This window comes from Dermacentor variabilis, chromosome 8 (assembly GCF_050947875.1).
Source record: "Dermacentor variabilis isolate Ectoservices chromosome 8, ASM5094787v1, whole genome shotgun sequence".
NCBI lineage: Eukaryota > Metazoa > Arthropoda > Arachnida > Ixodida > Ixodidae > Dermacentor > Dermacentor variabilis.
The window spans coordinates 122149098-122158070 of record NC_134575.1 but is presented as its reverse complement, the minus strand read 5'-3'; the positions used below and the strand labels follow the sequence as shown (position 1 = coordinate 122158070).

The following is an 8973-nucleotide window of genomic DNA, read 5'->3' as shown; positions in this document are numbered from 1 at the left end:
ATTGGTGGGAAATCCCAATATTCTCGGGCATATCGCGAAAAATATGGCCCAAGTCAAGTGTCATTTTAGGCTCCACTGTCCCCTTTTACAGGGCAAATAGTAATAGTTTGAATTCTATGGACGCTGGTTGCTTTTTCTGACTTAACCTAGGCGGTGCTCAGCTCTCAGTTGAAAGGCACAGGTAAACAGGAGGACTTCCAACATAAGTAGGAGGTAGCACTCCAGACTTAAGCTTAATATACTGCGTGCTTCCACAGCCCTAGGGGGCTGGTCTGTAAGTGTTGACTAAGTGGACTGTCCATTCCTGTACACGCTGAATGAATAGAGCACAAGAGCCCACGGTGACAATTGCTGCTTGCTCTACCAACTTAGAGCGCTACCTAATCAGTGTGTGCTGAAATAGTCCACTTAGTGGATCCTTACAGAATCTTTCCCTAGACTGATGTTTCTGTTGGTAGGTTGCAAGTATTGCACTTTCTTTCCTTTCATGTGGGCAGTTCCCATATATGGATGTAATTTAACATATTGTATTCATATTGCCTTTGGTCTATAAATTTCTAATTCATGCTTATAACCAGGCCTACCAGCTCTTGTCCTGCATATTTATATAGCCTTCTCATTTCTGCATCAACACTGCACATATTTATAGCAAATTGGAGTCATTCTCCATTATACCCTCAAGCACTTGAAGTAGACACTGCCATAACCCCAAGGGAGGGGGGACAGTAACGCAAAAACCTTATTGGGCTTGTAGTGCTGCTGAAGGATGCACACATACCATTTATGCTAAAATTCTCAGCAGACATTCCAAAGTTTGTACGAGTTCGACTTTAGCTGGCTAAACTGAATGATTCATATTGAAGGCAATTCTTGCAACACTTGGTCAAACTGAATGAAACTGGACAGCACAATTAGCTGTGTTCATCTACCATTTATACCACTGCTGCCCCAAGCATTTTGCCTGTTTCTTTGCCTTTCGTTTCTGTACTATCAAGTTCAAGTACACATGTACTTTATCACTGTACAAGTAAAACGGCTTCAAGGCTTTTCCTGGGCATTCAACAGTCACTATTTATTCCTATAAACCTTCCTGCATGTGAAGGCAAAAGAAACTTATTAATTCATGCTGGAAGTATAAAAAGACAGTTATTTGCACAGAAAATGTTTATTTTGAGCACCGAGGTTCTTGCTGATGTAGATATGGTGCTGGCTCCCTCCTTGCCCGAAGCATGTGCTTGCTGTACACAGCACCAGATGATGGCTTCCTAGGTCAAAAGATCAAATTGAAATAAGAGGCATTTTGTTTAGCTCCGGAAAGAGAAAGCAGGATTGAGACATTAACATGTATAAAAAATACTTGCCTAATGAAAAATTAATACACAAGCAAATTCACTAAAGAGGTTCACTTTCAAGAGCAAAAGTATGGTTACGATGAAAATTACAAGGAAGCTTCACTGCTCATTGAGGTTTCGGTTCAGTAGTTGTTGAGCCACGAGGGTTAGCATGCTACATCTTGCATATTATGTTTTGTAGAACAATATTGCACTTTGAACAATGTAGTGCCTATTTAAATGAACTGACAAGGAACGCTGAAACTCCAGGCTAGTTTGGTCTGCACAAGATATGATACAGACACTGTACTGCATTCATTTAGTGTTTTTGTCGCTGATCTCATGCACAAAGGTCATTCACACCTATCCTACATGAAATGCAGTTACTTCTTTGAAGCTTCATCTAGTCCTTGAATTTGCTGCATGCTTATGTCTAAGGGAGTTTGTTTGGTTCCTGTTAATGTAGTACATCTAAGCAACTGCTATCAAATGCCCATAGTGTTCCCTTGCATGTACAAAACATTTTTGGCCCTTTCAATGCACAATACTCATTACATTTGACACTTGGGGCTCGTGCAAGGCGCCATTTAGTATTATATGCTTGTCCACATCTGATAATACCTTCATAGCTGGGTCATTCCCATGCCAAATGCCTTGGTTATTACTGTAACCATCTCACACTTTTCCTTTAGAATCTTCTTGTCCACTTAAGGAAGCATCCCACGACACAATGTCTCCATCCTAGTGGTGCTATGGAGTTAACTTATGTGCTAGTTGTAGCAGATGACGTCAACTGAAGGCCACTGAAGATAAAACTCTCTGCGAGAATTCCTTTTGCACAAAAAATGCAAACAATACAGAATAGTCAAAATGTAGTTATCTGGCAAGACTGGCTGCAACCATCATCTTTGTTTGGTGCAATTCTGAGGTGGCTCCCTGTTACAAGACGCTTGGCGATTATTGCCATGTGACTGTTCGGGACTCTATAAAACACAAGAATTGCCTTACTCCGGCCTTTCTCTTTGTGCAGCGGCCAACGTTATTATTCGTCCAATCGCACCGTGTACTGTTCACGTGTCCATAGACTAAATTCTTCACCACATTGCTTTTGCGGTATTTCGTGAGTGACCCATGAGCTCATCTTGGGGTGGGACTTCTTATCTTTGGCGTTCGCTTCTATCTCTTGTCGTCAGCGCCTCACACAACTGGATGCCACTGGCAGTTCTCTTCCTAACCTCGAAGAATGCATTTGTCTCGTCACCTCTTCCGATTACGTTCTTTGGCCACCTAGAGAAGAGATTATAGGTGTCAACTCCTGTAACATTGTGGATGGCGGCATATTCATTCTACCCTATGACCATACCCTATCTCGAGCAATTCTGATTACGCCTGGCCTTATTCGCTTCTCTGAGGGGTCTGCATTGCTTACTGCAATAAACCAAATCGAACCCCAACTGTTGCCTCATGGATCAACTGTCAGTTGAGCTGTTGACACTCATGTCGTTGCAATTGTCACGAAGACAGCTCAGTGTGTTCTTGCGTCTATTACTGTGCGCTGAACAAAATCGTGCGCAAAGATGTTTACCCCGTGTCACGGATGGATGATGCACTAGATTCACTCCACGGTGCTGAATATATTTCTAGCCTTGACTTTAGACCAAGCTACTGGCAAATACCGACGTCCAAATCCGACAAAGCAAAAACAACATTTGCTACCCCTGATGGGCTCTACGAGTTCAGTGCGATGCCTTCTGGACTCTGCAATGTGCCTGCCACATTCGAACGCATGATCGAGAAGTCTTGTGTGGCTTGAAATGGAAAACCTGTCTGTGCTATCTCGACGACATTGTGTTTTCAACCATGTTCTCACAACATTTGCAACATCTTGATGAAGTCCTTGCCTGTCTTGCAAATGCTGGTTTGCAGCTCAGCACACGCACACACACACACGCACACACACACACAAATGCAGTTTGGCCAGCAAGGCCATCAAAGTTGTGAGGCACATAGTCAGCAAAGAAGGTATTCGACCGGACCCCGAGAAGCTTACTGCCATCCTCGAATTTTGTGTCCACTGCGTCAAAAAGACATGCACAGTTTTCCTGGACTTGCTTCTTCCGGCACTTCATATGCAACTTCGCTACGTTTACGTCCCCGCTCCATCAACTCCTCGCCAGTAATGCACCCTTTGTTTCGTCCGACGAATGTGAACATGCTTTCCTGCTTTTGCAACATGCCCTGACGTCAGACCCAGTACTGTGCCACTTTGATCCGACCGCGCCCACCATCTTTCACACCGACGCTAGCAGTCAGTCTCGGTGCCATTCTACTGCAATGTGACAACACATTCCGCGAACGAGTAATTGCTTATGCTAGTCGTGCACTAACCAGTGCAGGAGTGCCTTGCTGTTGGGCAGTGCAAAAATTTCACCCATGTCTTCATGGCCACCATTTCACAGTCGTTACCGACCATAACACACTGTGCTGGCTTTCATCGCTAAAGAATTTATCAGGTCACCTGGGTTGCTGTGTGCTTCACCTACAGGAGTACGATTTCAATGTCACCTACAGGGCTGCAAAGAAGCATCAAGACACCAATGCTCTCTCTTGCTACCCTCTGCCGAATCATGACGATTCACCATAACCTCTCCGTGATTGTGTACATCCCGAGTCCTCTTCATCGGCTTTACCCATTGTAACCCTCGAATGGCTAAGACACGACAGCCCATCTGTCCTTGTGTCCCACTAACGCGTCGACCCATACTGCTGAACTATTCTCCAACGCATGGAAGATTCTTCGTCGCCTCCAAATGCCAGACTTCGTCGACAACTTAATCAATTCAAGCTGCACAATGGGGTTTTACATCGCAACATTTATCAGATCGATGGCAACAAATGGGTCCCGGTCATACCATGTTCTGTGCAATGTGAGGTGCTTGAAGCCTTTCACGATCATGCGACGACTGGTCATCTAGGCTACCACAAGACTTACAACAGAATATGAAGTCGCTGCTCCTGGCCTGGCCCATCTTCAGCCGTTGCGAAGTATGTTGCACCCTGCGTTCATTGTCAAAGCAAACCCAACAGCTCCTTCTGGCTCTTTACAACCTCTGCCTTGTCCCGCTTCGCCTTTTGAAGTAGTTGGAATAGACTTGTACGGTCCTCTTCCCATGACCTTACATGGAAATTGTTAGATTGCAACGGCCATAGACCAACACGCTATGCGGAGACAGCATCTCTACCATCCGGGACTGCTGCTGAAATCGCCAATTTCTTTCTACACAACATTATCTTACACTGCAGCGCTCCGCACATTCTCCTCAGTGACCGCAGCAGTCTTCCTCTTTTCTATCCTTACCGAAGTTCTGTGCGCCTCTAACACAATTTGCAAGACGACTTCCAGTTACCATCCGCAGAGCAAAAAGGTTGACGGAGTGTTTTCACCATACCCTCTCTGACATGATTGTGATGTACGTACATCCACCCTGGCCACACGAACGGGGACGCAATCCTGCCGTTCATGACATTCGCCTATAACATGGCTACGCAACGTACTACTGGCTTTTAACATTTTTTCTTCATCTATGGCTGTTCACCAAGTTTCATTCTTGATGTATCATTCCTTTCGACTCCTGTACCCCCATCAGTTCCTTTCTTGGAACAGTTTGTGTCTCGCCTCGCAGAGTGCAGACGCCTCGCCCCGCTTAACACCGGCGTCTCCCAGGACGCTCGCAAGTTTCGTTACGACTGGACCCACTGTGCTGTGACTTTTTCTCCTGGTGAGAAGTTCTTTGGACTCCTGTGTGCATTCCTGGCTTATGCAAAAAATTTCTCGTGTTTTATTCGACTTTCCACGGTCATTCAGCAGACATCACCTGTCAATTACCATGTCTCGCTTGTTAGAACGCCACCCAATTCCCGTTGCTGTGGCACAGAGATAGTGCATGTCTCCTGCTTAAAACCAAATACTTGACGCATTTTATAGTACTTACGCGCTGCCAGGTGGCCGCTTCCACAGCGAGAGAGAATTAGCATGGGCACAACACATGCCTGACTTTCAACTTCATCATCTGCACATCTTTTCCATCTGCATATATCATCACCAGCAGCACAGTTTAATCCTCGAGGTAGTAGTCCGAGCTTGGCTGGAATAAAGCAGTTCCTTACGATACATATATATATATATATATATTTCTTGCACTTCAAGAAACTTCGCTTGACCTCGAAGACTTGAGCACTGAAGTGATGGCGCTAAGTATATACAAGACCTCGTAGTAGGAGACAGTTCAATTTCACAGCCTGAGTCCCCTTGCTGGTGTAATCTTCCTTCGTGTAATTGTCGCATACTTGGCTATCACTAACACTGCTTCGCCTTTCTGCAAAACTGCAGCCTCTCTTATTTTTCTGCTAGTCCGAGCATAAGTGCTGCCGCACATGACTGCTGTTGATTCTGATTTCGAGTGAATCTGGCTTGGCCTCATTACGGTTACTGAGTGAATTATATAGAGAGAGAAATAGAAGAGAGGAAAGGCAGAGAGGTTAACCAGACGCATGTCCGTTTTTTTACCCTGCACTGGGGAAAGGGGTATAGGGATGAAGAGAGAGAGTGTTCCACAGCTATCATGCACTAAGATTTAAAAAAAAAAAACAGTTCCGTTACTCGAAGAAAACCTAGTGCATATTGTTTCCAGTAAAGTGGAGTAGTAGCCAGTAATTTTCGTTACTGAGATTTAATTTGGTAATTACAATTATCTAACTCGAGAAGTACTCTCATAATTTTCAAAGTGTCAATGAGGTATTTGTTGGCATCCCAAAATGACATCTAACTGCAGTGTTTTCAGCCACATACTAATTGCGTACAATTTTACCGATGGGAAAATAACCTCACGAACTATGAAAAACACCATGTGAGTGAACTCTCACCCACATCATAAAGCAGTGCCCTCAAATAAGCTGACTGAAAGTAACTGCATTGCCTATCGCAAACCCGAAGAGACAGCGCACCACCTTGATAATGGTACGGAAGGAGCCCCAACAGCAGGTTTCGCAGCTTCGCAGCTACTCCTTTCTCTCTACGTCACACTTATTATCTCTCTCTCAAGGCCGACTGATAAATGATAACAAAAGCACCTTGATAACGCAGCCAAAGTGCAGCTCTGACCACACACGAAATGTGAAGAGCAATGTAATAGGCACAGAATGTTTCAAAATCCAGACTTTGCTCGCACCGCATCGAAAGAGTGCGGGCGAAGTTATATTTCACACCAGAAACTTGCTTCGGACCAAAGCCAATATAAAGTGAGCGTCTTACTTTTCATGAAAGTGTATACGTGCTGCAAAAACAGGTTCGTGTCAACAAATAAAAGCAAAATAAACACACTGGAAAGCGACCAACTTGTAGAGAAAAGGCAAAACCAATGCGTTCACGAAATTAAATATACCGCTTCTATGAGCCGAACTGGCAATCAGAATGTCGGCACACACACACACACACAGACAAAAAAAAAAACTGTGTGCTCTTACTATCTATTAATTCGTAAGCCCCGTTGAACATCAGCCTAGAGGACGTGTTCAAATAGGTCTCCTTTTGCAGCTACGCAGTACTGTCTATTTTATCACACCTTTAGTGGCTTTCTTGATGACCGATGCCGGAATTCTATGGCAGACATCCATTATCCTTACCTTGAACTAATCTGACGTCCGGCACAATCTTTCACATAACCCCAAAGAAAGAAACTTAACGGAGAGAGGTCAGGTGACCTAGCCGGCCTATTTACAGGCTCATGCCTTCCAATCTATTTGAAAAGTAGCACCCAACCAGTTTCGTGCTCGGCTGCTGCTGCATGCAGGTGGCCCATCTTGCTGATACAGCAGAAGCGGAAGATGTGACAGTGGGACTTTGCTGAGAAACTCATCAACCACTCCTTCAAGGATATTGTTCACATAACGCTGTCCAGTCAGTGCGTGATTGAAGATGGTACTGATTATTGCACTGGCGTAAATTCCAAACCACACATTGAGCAACCACTGGTACTGGCGCCGATTGCGCTGTACTTAATGTAGATTGGAGTCCCTCCAATAGTGTGCGTGAATGACAATGAATGTATATATGATGGCACCTACACTGTTCTTTTGCGCAAACTCATCATGCCACAGGTTCTTAGTGTCAAGATGTAAAACTTACCAGACCCAGCTTGTCAGTTAACAATATACACTATAGAATTAACGTCTAAGGTTATCACTAAGAGGAGTGCTAAAACCCCTTAATGCTTACATTAGGACCAGAATTCACAAGTGGCTATAATACCAACGTGTAAGCGCTCAGAGGGTTCCTGAAGCACTGTTGAGCACATGAACATAACTTCCAGCCGGGATATACACGTGCGATGGGAGACAATGTCACACTCTTAAAATTCACTCGTTACAAAGCAATACACAACACCCTTTCTCACAAAACCTTATAACACTAGTAAAATTTGTTGGCCACGTTTCGATTTATCCTACTTTGAAGCAAGCACATAAAGAGAACATCCCAGTCTTCATCCACGATTAAATCACCAGTATTAAATGGACCCACCATAAGGGTTATTTGGCAACAGCATGTGTATGTCCATGCTTGTATCGTTTATTGATTGTCCCGCTCTAGTAGAATGGACGACCACGCAGCCTGATCATGTACTTTGTAATGAAGCTTCTTTCTAGAAAATCACAAATACCGACCGCATACACAACCTTTGTCACATCTGCACAGAGCACTCGAGCGTTACGCTGCGGAGAAAGGTTACCAGAGAATGGCTGTTGACAGCGCAGCGATATTGCTATGTAAATGCTCATATTACTATGTAAACGAACGCTGTTTCCCGCGCGTGCAATGACGCCGCAAAGCACTCATTTAGCGACTTCATTCACTACCGCCCTTAGTCGGCGGACGGCAGAGCTGAACCATGTGTCAGGAATGTGCGTTTACATTGCGAGATAAATTATGAATACTCTTTATTTTCTCTAAGCAAGTGCGCGCGCATGCCGCACTTGGGTCATCTGCCATTTACACATTCTGCCGTGTAGCAGCACCGTAACCAGGTAATGTTACGTTTAAGTGATTGTGAAAAAGGCTCTTACCAGTACACTGTAGCACTGGCTGATCGGTGCGGCGGTCCGCGGGATGCGTCACAAGGAAAATAAGCTGGTAAGGAACCTGGAAATGAAGTATCAGGCAGCCGAAAGCGTAGGTTTGCATAGTAGAGGCACATCGAATGGAAAAGTGAAGTACTTACGATAGCTTACGCTAGCACAAGCCCCAAAAAATAAACTATCCATATCTTTGTCCAGTTGTTTGAGCGTAGCTCACCTTTGAGCTTGCCATTCTGCCGCCAAAAACCAAAGACGGATGTGACATCACGGACGCGAAAAACAAAGAGTGAATGCGACATCCCGGACGTGACGTTTAGGTGAACCTAACGCCTGCGTTCCGTCGACCGGGTGAACGCAGACACTTTCCTTGCCAAGCGCGTCTTCAAGGTTTCCTGTCTATCCGAGAACGATGCCAATCCGAAGTCACAATATACCGGCATTCCCATGCATACCACAGCGCAGCAGCGCCAGATTTCCCTCTAGGTAATGTAGTGAGAAATTCTATGCATGG

At 44.8% G+C, this 8973-nt stretch overlaps 1 long non-coding RNA gene across 3 annotated transcripts; it reads right to left on the bottom strand.

Moving 5' to 3' along the window:
* Window positions 1–394: 394 nt before the first annotated feature.
* On the bottom strand, window positions 395–8686 carry LOC142590565 (uncharacterized). Of its 3 annotated transcripts, XR_012830184.1 has the most exons (4): window positions 8606–8686; window positions 8451–8526; window positions 5324–5476; window positions 395–1265 (listed from the first exon to the last, which is right to left on the bottom strand). It is a non-coding gene; the product is annotated as an uncharacterized LOC142590565 (long non-coding RNA). The 3 variants fall into 3 exon arrangements; XR_012830183.1 differs by lacking the exon at window positions 8606–8686 and having other exon boundaries at window positions 8451–8598; XR_012830185.1 differs by lacking the exon at window positions 5324–5476 and having other exon boundaries at window positions 400–1265.
* Window positions 8687–8973: the final 287 nt, after the last annotated feature.